At 48.8% G+C, this 12,275-nt stretch overlaps 1 protein-coding gene across 8 annotated transcripts in view; it reads right to left on the bottom strand.

Annotated features, from left to right (window-relative positions):
• The window catches only part of AKT2 (AKT serine/threonine kinase 2), a 51,362-nt gene extending 46,840 nt beyond the window's left edge, over positions 1–4,522 (bottom strand). For 3 of the 8 annotated variants that reach the window (XM_082438060.1, XM_082438052.1, XM_082438058.1), the window contains exon 1: positions 4,330–4,521. The gene's annotated coding sequence lies outside the window, so the exon portion shown is untranslated. Of the gene's footprint in view, positions 1–456; positions 546–1,656; positions 1,763–4,329 lie in introns of all 8 variants that reach the window. The other 5 variants (XM_082438053.1, XM_082438054.1, XM_082438055.1 and 2 more) reach the window with 3 other exon arrangements.
• Between the last annotated feature and the right edge of the window lie 7,753 nt (positions 4,523–12,275).

The following is a 12,275-nucleotide window of genomic DNA, read 5'->3' as shown; positions in this document are numbered from 1 at the left end:
CCCGCTGTATCCCCAGCACCTGAAGCAATGCCAGGCACAGAACAGGTGTTCAATAAATGGTGACGGATGAATGAAAACCTTTCCTCAGCTCTGCAATGCCTTCGGGATCAAAGCCACACTTCCTGCCAGGCCCACGAGGCTGTGAGAGGTCTGGCCCCGACTCCCACAAGCACTGCTGCTACCCTCCCTGGTGGAGACCACCCTTCTGCCTCTCGGCCTTCAAAAGGACTGTTCTCACCCAGGTCAAGGCCGCTACCACCACTCCTGGGAGCTATGGTGGAGAGTCAATAAAAGCACAAGTAGGAAAAGGGTTTAGCAGTGTATGACATCTGGAAAGGAGCTAGAATTTCGACCTCGGAGGAGGGGCTCCGGGCAGCAACTGTGTAGGAGAGGGCGGGGACCTGGGGGCTGCATTTGCCCCACCCCTCAAGCCTCCAGAACCTCCTGTTTCCTCACCTGGAAAATGGAGATGCTAATTTCAGTCCTGCCTTCCTCCTGGTGTTAACCTGACAAGGCTCTGTAACCTGGGAAGGGCCTTCAAAATCCTAGCGGAAGTAATAAGAATTACAATTGTTAAGATATCCTGAGGGCTCACCCTGTGCCAAGCGCGCTTCTTAAATAGTGATAACAGGAAACGTTTACTGCAGGCTTACTGTTACACCTGCACAGTTATAAGTGCTCTCCAGAAATTAACCCGTTTAACCTTCAGAACAACCTATCAGGAGGGAATTATCATCATCCCATGACACAAATGATGAAATGAGCTCAGAAGAATTGAGAACCTGCTCAAAGTCACACAGGCAGCAAATGGTAGGGCTGGATTTGAAGCACTGAAGCACTTCAGTACAGCTCTTTACAGAGTTTAGAAACCAGGACAGCAGACTCCTGGATCCTGGCTGGGCCAGGCTGGGGGGCTGGATTCCAGGATGATGCCTGAGAGGACTGAGGGTGGGGGTGGTGGGTTAGGATCGATGCCCTCAGACTGCCACCGGAGCATTTATTCAGTGCCAGGCACCGTTCTAGGAGCTTCTCTTGGATTCCTTCATTTAATCCTCATGAAAGCCTGAGGGGGATGTCATTCTGAGCCCATTGCACGGAGGTGAACACTGTGGCCCCAGGTCACACAACTAGAACGTGAAAGCACCAGAACTTGCACACATGCCCACTACACCATCCTTGTGCAGGGACCTCAAACATGGGTCCCCTGGTAGCTGTGTCACCCCCTACATGTCTCTCCTGCTGTTTCCTCCCGGCTCCCAGCAGACATTCTGCCCCAGGTTAAAAGATGCCCTGGCTCAACTCTGAGGAGGGAACAAGTTTTATCAGCAAGCCCAGAAACTGCTAGACTGGCTGCCGGCAGAGGTGCTCATGGCAGCCCTAGGTTCCAAGGGTGAGGGGAAGGAAATGCCCAAGGGTGCAGCTGGCAGGGTCTAGGGCAGGAGCTTTGAGGTGACAGAGACCCTCTCCAGCTTTGGGACCATGAACAAAGAATTCATTCAAACCCCAGTCTGGCCCCCAAGCGTCTGACAGACCTAGAACGAAGCAATTCCTCCTCTGAGCCCCAATTTCTGACTCTGAAAAATGGACAGAAACACCATATCCACCCCTGGATTCAACTAAACCACTGTTCCAGTTACCTGTTGACAAGCAGTTTACCTGAGGCCAAACCAGGCCAGGGGTTCACATCCCAGCTCTACCACTTCCAACTTTGAGATGTCGGGCGAATCATTTCACTTCATAGCAAGTGTTTTGGTTTCCTCATCTGTAAAATGGGTATCACACTGCTACCTAACTCATAGGAGTCTATAAAACAGGCATAACCATACCTACCCCACGGGTGTATTTTGAGATTTAAATGAGGTCATGGGGTACTTCCCTGGTGGCGCAGTGGTTCAGAATCCGCCTGCCAATGCAGGGGACATGGGTTCAAGCCCTGGTCTGGGAAGATCCCACATGCCTCGGAGCAACTAATCCCGTGCGCCACAACTACTGAGCCTGCATTCTAGAGCCCGCGAGCCACAACCATTGAGCCTGCGTGCCACAACTACCGAAGCCTGCACACCTAGAGCCCATGCTCCTCAACAAGAGAAACCACCGCAATGAGAAGCCCACGTGCCACAACAAAGAGTAGTCCCCGCTTGCCGCAACTAGAGAAAGCCCGTGCGTAGCAACAAAGACCCAAAGCAACCAAAAATAAATAAATAAATAAATAAATAAATAAATAAATAAATAAATAAATAAATAAAATAAAAATAAATGAGGTCATGTGTGTAAAAGGCCTGTCACATGCCTGACATAGGGTGAATGTTCAATAAAATTCACTAGCTCTGGAAATGATCTGCCACTCTGTGCCTCAGTTTCCCCTTCTAAAATGGAGATCACGACAACAGTACACAAAGCTCTAGGCTGGGGGCATTCTGCAAGTTAATCCACATGAAGCATTCTGAACAGTGTATGGCACACAGAATGCACTCAATAAATACCAGCCATTGGTCTCAAGATTATTGTTTTTACTATTGCTGTTAATCCCATCAGGCAAACCCTCTAAAAGCTGGCAGATCAGAGAAAGAACCCCTGGTGCAGAGAAATTCTACAGAGCCACCGTGGCCTCACAGAGACTCAGGGACTGTTCTCTCCAGCAACCACAACCCATGGAAGCCAGTTAGCTTGGAAGCTGATGATGTGGACCAGAGCGACTGTCTGCCCCCTTTGACCACATCACCAGCCCACATTAGCTGGGTCAATCAGGGATTATGGCCAGCCCTCTGGGAACTCCAGACCCAGGACAAAGGTTACGGAGCAAGCCAAGGTCACAGGCTGGCCTGAGGAGCCAAGCTCCCACCCAGCAACCACAGTGAGGAACCAGATTCGTGGGGGATTTGGCCGCCCCAAGTCCTTCGGAGCAGCCTTCCTTCCTGGGTCAGTGTGGGGCAGGGGCACCGCCACCAAGTCCCCTTGGCCTATGCAGAGAGGAACAGCTGGGAAAACAGCACTCAGCCTCATTGCCGCCTAACGGTGAAGCCAACTGTTATCGCCTGGTGGGGAGCGTAAACATGATGGGCGTCTGGACCAAGGAGACACAAACATGTGTCTGGCCTCATGGCCAGGATGGAGGGGCCTGGGGTGGTGCCTGGCCCCTTGGCACCCACCACCAACCACTCTCAGGCCAGAGCTTCTGATGCTTCTCTGACAGAGGAAGAGTAAACAAGGTTCAAGGGCAGGCACCCAGGCCTAATTACACCCAGGCCTCTTGCTGAGCCCCAGTGCCTTCCAAATGAGAGGAAAGGGGTGCTCAGAATTCCAAGGATAAAAATGTCCCAGCCACCCTCCCCTCGGGGAGAAGTGTCCCTCAAAGCACTCCTTCCTCCCAAGTCTTAAGCAGGTCCAGGGACACAGATCCTCAAATCCAAGCTCCATACCCCCTCCCCTCCCTAATATGGAGCCGAAAGCTCAGAAAACAAGCGGCTTCTAAGACGTCTCCCCCCGACGCCCCAGCCAAAACCATGGGAAGAATTTGCCACAGAGGTGTCCCAACACACCTTAAAATAAGGTTTAATAACATGAAAAGGTTCTAGGGCAGACAGCAGTCCCACTGACCATCCAGTTCCCCCCAAAGTCAATAAGAAGTTCAATAAAGGGTGATTCCCCCTCCGGCTCAGCGTAAACCCCCAAGCTCCACCCACCAAACACAGGAGGCAGAACCCCCTCCTCATCGCTCGGCATTACAGCGCTCCCAAAGTACTCCCCTGAACACCCACTCGGGCCCGTCCCCCCGCCCAGCGCGGTCCCTCAAAATTATAAACATCACATCGCGGCTCTACGTTCTAAGGATGGCTCCCCCCAGGACCTCAGTGGTACAACCCAAAGGGCGCTACCCGGGCCACACTAGGTACAGCTCCCTCCCCAGAAGCCTCTACCTCTCTAAGCACACTCTAGGAACTATTTCCACAGCCCCCTACACTTGCTAAGACGCGCCCCCTCAAAGGCTTAGCCCTCGCACACCAGGCGGGCTCCCCCCTCCCAGCCCACTGGCTCAACCCCAGCCCAGCACGCAGGGGTCTGCGCCTCCAGCCCTTCAGTGGTTCGGTCCCCACACTTTGATATGCGCCCCCTGCAGCTTCAGTGGTTCAGCCCGCCGCCCCCGCCCCCTCGGGGCTAGTCCAACCGCCCCCGCGCAGCCTCCCCAACTCAATCCCGGAAGGGGGGGCTCAAGGACTACGGTCCCCGCCCAGTGGGCACCGGTGGTACGGCCCAGCGCGGCTTTGCTGGGGGTCCGGACGCGACCATCGCGGGGGGGGGGCGCTTGGGGACACGCGCTGGCGCACTCACCTGTCACCGGCGGCCGCCCAGCCTCTCTGGCGGGGTTCTACTCCTGCCCATCGCCACGCTACGCTTGATTCCGCTCCTTGTGTTTCCTGGCGGCGGCGGCGGCGGCGGCAGCACCAGCAGCAACGCCTTAGCGTAGCCAGGCCCAACGGCTCGCGCGGCGCGGCCCCCCCCGCCCCCTCCCCCCAGCCCCCGCTTACCGCCCCCTCCCACCCTCTGGACGGAAATACCGCCTTCTCCCGCCACAAACAGGAACTGACGCGAGAGAGGGAGAGAGGGACTCGAAGAGCGCTAGAGCGCAAGCGCAAGGAAGGGGCGGTGGCCGACTCAGAGAAGGGCGCCTGCGTACATTAGGCAAGCTTGAGCCGGTGTGGGCAAGGGATGTGCCTCGCGCAGGCGCCGGACGGGAAAAAAAAAAAAAAGAAGATTGCGCAGGCTCAGTAAGACTCTGACTCCCGCTTTCCCTGGAGGCTAGCCGCGATGATATTTCCCGGCAGACCCTGGTCCTTATTTACATGCGCTTTGATCTGATTTTACTTCGCTCTCGCCTTAGTTCAGGTTTGGAGGCTCTAAAAGAGCCTTGGAGCAGGCGTTAGGAAGGGTTTCCTTTTCAGTATTTCCTCTCATGGTTGAGCACAGGCTATGAAGCCACACAAACCCAGCTTTGCATTTCCTTACTGGTGACTGTGGGCAGAAGGCTTTACCATTTTCTGTGCCTCACTAGCTACATCTGCAAAATGGAAACAATCATAGCTGCGCCCCTGGGCTGTTGGGCTATTTTATGTAAACAGAACGGTGTAAGTCAATTAGACATGCTATAACTCCAAAATATTAATCCTATCTGCTCATGATATATATATGCAATTAAATATGGGATATAACTTTTTTACGGGGTAACTTGGGCCTACAAAGGCCTTAAAATAGCCCTGGGGGGGAAAAAAAAAAGAGCTTTGCACAGATCCTGGCCCGTGTATTAGCTAGTGTAGTAGACAGCTGTGACACATCCGGATCCCGGTCCCTGTTCTCTCATGGGCTGGGTGGGGCTTCCTACTTTATGAATTTGGGTTCCAGTAATGCCACACAGAAGGCCTGGCTGGGAGTTGAAGAACCCTGGGTCCACCTAAGTCTGCGAAAGTGTCTCAGGCAAAGTCCTACTCAGGGGTGGTAGTTTCCCCAGAGGTAAACCTACTGCTGGAACTAGTCCTCTGCTGGTGGGTCTCCAGCTGGGAGCTCTTTGCTCTGTGTTCCTAATTCCTGGTCTTCCCCCTTAACACTCTGACCAGAGCCTCCCCCGCTACAACCCTGACCATTTTAGCCTCTCACTGCCTGGTAACAGATCTGTCTCCTCCACTGCACAGTGAGCCCCAAGAGGGAAGAGTCCAGGACTATCTTAGTCATCGCTGTGTACCTAACACTAACCAGCAAAGGTCCTGGCACAGAGTGGGCTCTCGAGGAATATTTGTTTCAAAAAGTAGCTCTTCTGCTCTAATCTAGACTCAAGGTTACTCTGGCCTACTCGATTTACTCCACTCCAGGATGTACAGCTCATAGCCCATTCCCCTACCTCTAAGTCTTCCTGGGCTAGCTCGAATCCCTGCCCCTCCTGGGAGACAGGATGGATTACAAGACACAGAGATCTCACTGAAAGCTTCCGTGTGCTTGTGTCTGAACTTGTAGGCGCAGTAGTAGTAAAGGGTAATGGCTTTCAAACTATTTTAAGACCTAGTAGGAATTCCCTGGTGGCCCAGCGATTAGGACTGGGCACTTTCACTGCCGAGGGACCGGGTTCAATCCCTGGTTGGGGAACTAAGATCCCACAAGCCATGGCGCAATCAAAAAAAAAAAAAAAAAAGACCAAGAACACACAGATGTATACTTACAATCCTGTGAAACAAAAGTGTCACCAAAGGGAACTCCCTGGCAGTCCAGTGGTTAGGACTCTATGCTCTCACTGCTGAGGGCCTGGGTTCAGTCCCTGGTTGGGGAACTAAGATCCCACAAGCTGTGAGGTGCAGCCAAGAAAAAACAAAAGTGCAACCAAATGCTATTTACCCTATGTATGATGCACTCTGATATTTAACTTTTTTTTTCAGTGCTGTTTGAGACCCCGCTGATCTGATTTTCTGACCCATTAATGGGTCGTGCCTTGCAGTTTGAAAAACACTAGTCTGGGAGCGAACAACACTTACTGGCTTTGGAAATAGATGGGCCCTAGTTCTAATCATGCCTCTCTTGTGTCCTTGTCAAAATAACATCATTTCTCTGAGCCTGCCTTTCCTCATTGCAAAACAGTAGCAATAGAATTCATTTAGCAATTATTACAGGCCAGGTTCTGTTCCTGACACAATCTCACCAATGCTATCCTGTTGCTGTCAACACAATCTTGGAGGTTAAGTGGGACAGTATGTTAACGGGCTTGCTCAGGGTCCCAGGACAAGTTAGGGGTGGAGGCGGGATTTGAACCCAGGTAATCTGATAGAAGAGCCTGTGCTTTGAATTCATACCATGCCGGAAAATGGAAAGTAATAGCCCTACTTCTGTCCCTTGTGTTGCTTTGGCAAACCACTTAATTATTGTTTGGGGGTCTCAGTCTCTCAATTTCCACATCAAGGGTGATTGAGGAGAAAATTTCCTAAAACCCCAAATTGTTCTCTACCCTCTAATCTATTCTGTGAACTTCCCGCCTATGACTATAAATATGGGCTGCACAGGCACTTTTCTGGGGAGAAGGGCCCAAAGCTTCTCATCTTTAGTCTGCTCAAAGGCCACTTGATTCAAAAAAGATGATGGGCTTCCCTGGTGGCGCAGTGGTTGAGAATCTGCCTGCCGATGCAGGGGACACGGGTTCGAGCCCTGGACCGGGAAGATCCCACATGCCGCGGAGCAACTAGGCCCGTGAGCCACACCCACTGAGCCTGCGCGTCTGGAGCCTGTGCTCCGCAACAAGAGAGGCCGCGACAGTGAGAGGCCCGCGCACCGCGATGAAGAGTGGCCCCCGCTCTCCGCAACTAGAGAAAGCCCTCGCACAGAAACGAAGACCCAACACAGCCAAAAATAAATAAATAAAAGTTTAAAAAAAAAAAAAAAAAAAAAAAAAGATGATGAAGAATCCTGCCCTGAGGGATGGAGAGGGCATATCCTCAAAGTCCCCTTCTGTCCCCTGGGAGTGGGAATAAGCCCCTAGAGTTCATTTCAACCCTTCTCAAAGATTGGGCTCCAATGGTGATGGGGCAAGCTGCCTGGGCCAGCCATAAAGAACCTCCTGGTAGCCCCAGATGGGGAGACTTCCACTCCACCCGACAAAGTCTGGGGGGGTCTATCCCTGGCAGTGGCTCTGGGGGGGGGACCCTCCCTGCTACATGGGTGATCAGGAGATACAAGCAGGAATACTCAGATTTCCCCCTTTCTTCATCCTAAGCAGAGCATTTTCAAGGGAGAAAGTCCATAGCATTGATCAGATTCCCGAAGAAGACTGGAACTGTTAAAAAAAAAGTTTTTATTTAAAAGAGTTTCCCACACTATACAGAAATGTTGAAATAATATCTTTGATGCCGCAGCCAGAAGTTACTAAGCCCCACCCTAGATGCTACTGTGTTGGAAAGATCCTTTTAGAGTCATTTTAAGTGTTTGGCAGTAGTACAGATAAGGGATTCTGTAAACGTTGGTTCCAATTTCCTTTTTATAATATGTTTTATCGTTCAGAAATTGTAATAGAAGATACCATGCACCATGCACATTCAACTTTTTAACACATCGCAGATTTCCAAAACGTGTAAGGTGAGGCTAAAGGTGCTTTAGTGCAAACCTTGGGATAAAACTTTTTCTACTCTTAAGACTGAACACCTTATCGATCTGCTCTGAACATGTAGATGGCTTCTCATCCTGCATGAAATAAAAGCTAAAGGCCTGGGACTTCACTGATGGCGCAGTGGTTAAGAATCTGCCTGCCAATGCAGGGGACATGGGTTCGATACCTGGTCCGGGAAGATCCCACATGCCGTAGAGCAACTAAGCCCATGTGCCACAACTACTGAGCCTGTGCTCTAGAGCCCGCAAGCCACAACTACTGAGCCCATGTGCCACAGCTACTGAAGCCCGCGCACCTAGAGCCCGTGTTCTGCAACGAGAAGCCACTGCAATGAGAAGCCCACGCACCGCAACGAAGGGTAGCCCCCACTCGCCACAACTAGAGAAAGCCCGCGCACAGCAACCAACACAGCCAAAAATAAATAAAATAAAATAAATAAATTTATTAAAAAAAAAAGCTAAAGGCTTCACCATGGTCTTCAGGGACCTATGTGAGCTGCCCCTATCTTACTAACTTCATCTCAAGCTACTCTCACCCTTGACCACCATATCCTAGACACACTAAACTCTTCTCTGCCCCACCAAAAAGACAAGCTTGTTCCTACCTCAGTGCCTTTGCACTTGCTGTTCCTTTTGCCTGGACTGGTCATCCCCCTGATCCTGATCTTTGCATGACTGACTCCTTGTCTTTCAGAACTCAGTTCAAATCTCATCTCTATAGAGAGGCTTTCCCTGGTCACCCCAAATCCAAAAGAGCCATACTGTCACTTCTTTTCAGCATATTTGAATTCTCTACCTAGCGCTTAACACTAAAGAATTTTTTAAATTTTGTAACTGTCTTCCCCAAAACCAGAACATAAATTTGCCCATGAGGGCAAAGACTTGTCTTGGGCTGTATTCCCAGCGTCTAGAACAATGCCTAACACACAGTTGGGACTTGGGGATCAATAAATATTTGTTGACTGAATGTGGTTTTGATTAGGAAAGTTAAAGCTCTGTATTGGGGTGAATTTTACTTCAGGTCTGAACTTGTCTACTCACAAAAAGTTGAACAAATAATAATAATCTCTTAACCTTTATTGAAGAATTCCCACATATCAGGCACAGTGCTGGTCACTATATCCATGACCTGAATATGTTCCTGCAGGTAGAAGTCTCTGTAAGGCCTATTTTGCAGAAGTAAATATAGGCCCAGAGAGGGGAAGTCTCCTGCAAAATATCACATAGCCAGAATGTGGCGCCCAGATCCATTCCCAAAGATGTCTCAGGCCAAGCCCACGTCTTTACCCACAGCACTGGAATTCACCTGCTTGGGTCTGGATTTGAGATACAGCAAAATCTCATTTTATGCTAAGTTAAGGTATGTGGATTATTTGAATTGAGAAATTTTTTTTTTTAAGATTTAATTTTATTTATTTTTGGCTGTGTTGGGTCTTCATTGCTGCGCACAGGCTTTCTCTAGTTGCGGCGAGCGGGGGCTACTCTTCGTTGTGGTGCGCAGGCTTCTCACTGCGGTGGCTTCTCTTGTGTGGAGCACGGGCTCTAGGTGCGCGGGCTTCAGTAGTTGTGGCACGTGGGCTCAGTAGTTGTGGCTCACGGGCTCTAGAGCGCAGTCTCAGTAGTTGTGGCACACGGGCTTAGGTGCTCTGGGGCATGTGGGATCTTCCCGGACCAGGGCTTGAACCTGTGTCCCCTGCATTGGCAGGCGGATTCTTATCCACTGCGCCACCAGGAAAGACCGAAAAATATTTAAAACATAGTTTCCCACATTATTGAGAAAAAATGAGATGATATGAATATCACCTAATTTCTTTTTAGCTCAAATCACTTCACAGCTGCCCCAGGAGACGATTTATAAACTCTATTTGTGCTGTTACCACAAGATGGCGCCACGTGAGCTGACCATCCTGGCTGGAACCCAGCTGACTTGCAGGCATCAAGCCTTCCTGGAGAAAGTTGGACCTTTGTGTTGTTATGGAAACATTCACTGTTTAAAAGGAAACTCTGACATAACACCTAAACGCAACACATGATTGGAATTGGACTCTGAGCCGGGGATAAAAACGGCAATAATGAATTTTATTGGGACAATTGATGAAATTGGAATATGAACTGGGGTTTAGATAAGAGTATAGTATCCTCATTAAATTTCTTGGTTTTGATGGTTGTACTGTGCTTATGAAAAAAAATGTTCTTGTTCTTAGGAAATACACACTGAAGTATTGCGAGGTAAAGGGACATCATGTTCAACTGAACTCTCAAATGGTTCAAAAACACAGCGTGTGTGTGTGTGTGTGTGTGTGAGACGCGCTTATGGAGACGGGGAGGAGTACACAGGAATCTCTTGTACTATTCTTGCTACTTTGCTGTAAGTTTATAATTATATTAAAATAAAGAGTTACCCCAAAAGCTCTTTTTTGTAGCCAGTGAGAATGTCACTAAAGGGTCCTTTAAGTGGTGATGCTAATGCTGGTATGGAAAATCTTCCCTGAAAATCATCAATTTCAGACAGATTAGATGACCACACTGTGCCAGGCACTGTTTAAGCCCTTCACATGAATTGACTCATTTAATCCTCATAATCATCCTGTGAGGTGGATGCTACTATTACTCCCATCTTAGTGAGGAGGTAACTAAGGCACAGAGAGGTTGAGTAACTTGCCCAAGATCACACAGCTGCTCTTAATCATAACAGCTCAAGCTCTTAACCGTAATAGACCATCGAGAAGGCCAAATGATCACCAGGATATGCTATGTTGGTTATTTAGGAACAAGCACTGCATTAAATATGAGGGAGCAGAAAAGGCAGCTCTAGGGGAAAACTTTGGAACAATGAATGTAGGTTTATGTGCTCTGAACCCCTGCCTCAACCTGACATTCAAGTCTATGTAAAAGTCAGTCTTGAATTATGCAAGGTTTAGCCAAAATAAAATAGGGAAATAAAATGGCTGCTTATTCTGATGTGAACCTGCTAGCCGTCAACACTGGAGGAAAAATTAGAATGTTCCTCAGACAAATCTGATTATTCTCAATATTTACTTTTAAATACACAAATGGCATACGTTCAAACTTATAAAACAGGAGCATTCCCTTTGCCCCTGCAGTTTAGCTCCTAGATATTTACCCTATGGATATGTTCACACATAAGCAAACGATGGTATACACAAGAGGCGCTCTTTGTGATAGAAAAAGACTTAGAAACCACCTAAATGCCCACAATAAGGGACTGGTTCAAAGGTACATCCACACAAGGGAATACTATGCAGTTAGTTTAAAAGGAAGCTCTTTCCAATAAGGACATTAAAAGATGTTTAAGGACTTCCCTGGTGGTGCAGTGGATAAGAATCCGCCTGCCAGTGCAGGGGACACGGGTGCGAGCCCTGGTCCGGGAAGATCCCACATGCCGCGGAGCAACTAAGCCCGTGAGCCACAATTACTGAGCCTGCGCTCTAGAGCCCGCGAGCCACAACTACTGAGTCTCCGTGCCACAACTACTGAAGCCGGCGTGCCTAGAGCCCATGCTCCGCAACAAGAGAAGCCACTGCAATGAGAAGCCTGCGCACCACAACAAAGAGTAGCCCCCGCTCACTGCAACTAGAGAAAGCCCATGCCCAGCAACAAAGACTCAACGCAGCCAAAAATTAATTAATTAATTAATTTTTTAAAAAGATGTTTACAATTATTAGCCTCAGGGAAGTGCAAATCAAAACCACAATAATAAGATATAATTCCAAACCTACTAAGATGGCAATAATCAAGAAGACAGATAATTAAGTGTTGGCAAGGATATGGAGAAATTGGAACCCTCATACACTACTGGTGGGAAAGTAAAATGGTATAGCCACTTTGAAAAACAGTCCAGCAGTTCCTGAAATGATTAAAAATAGAATTAACTTATGATCCAACAATTCTATTCCTAGGTATATACCCAAGAGAATTGAAAACATACATCTACACAAAATTTGTACATGAATGTTCAAAGCAGTATTCATAATACCCAAAAAGTGGAAACAACCCAATGTCCACACAATGCAATATTACTCATCAACAAAAGGAAATGAAGTACTGCCACATGCTACAACATGGATGAACCCTGTGGAAGTGGAAGAAACCAGACACAAAAGGCCACATATTGTATGATT

Source organism: Balaenoptera physalus (assembly GCF_965194825.1).
Source record: "Balaenoptera physalus genome assembly, chromosome: 19".
In the NCBI taxonomy this organism is placed as follows: Eukaryota; Metazoa; Chordata; class Mammalia; order Artiodactyla; family Balaenopteridae; genus Balaenoptera; species Balaenoptera physalus.
This window is presented reverse-complemented; position numbering and strand designations above follow the sequence as displayed.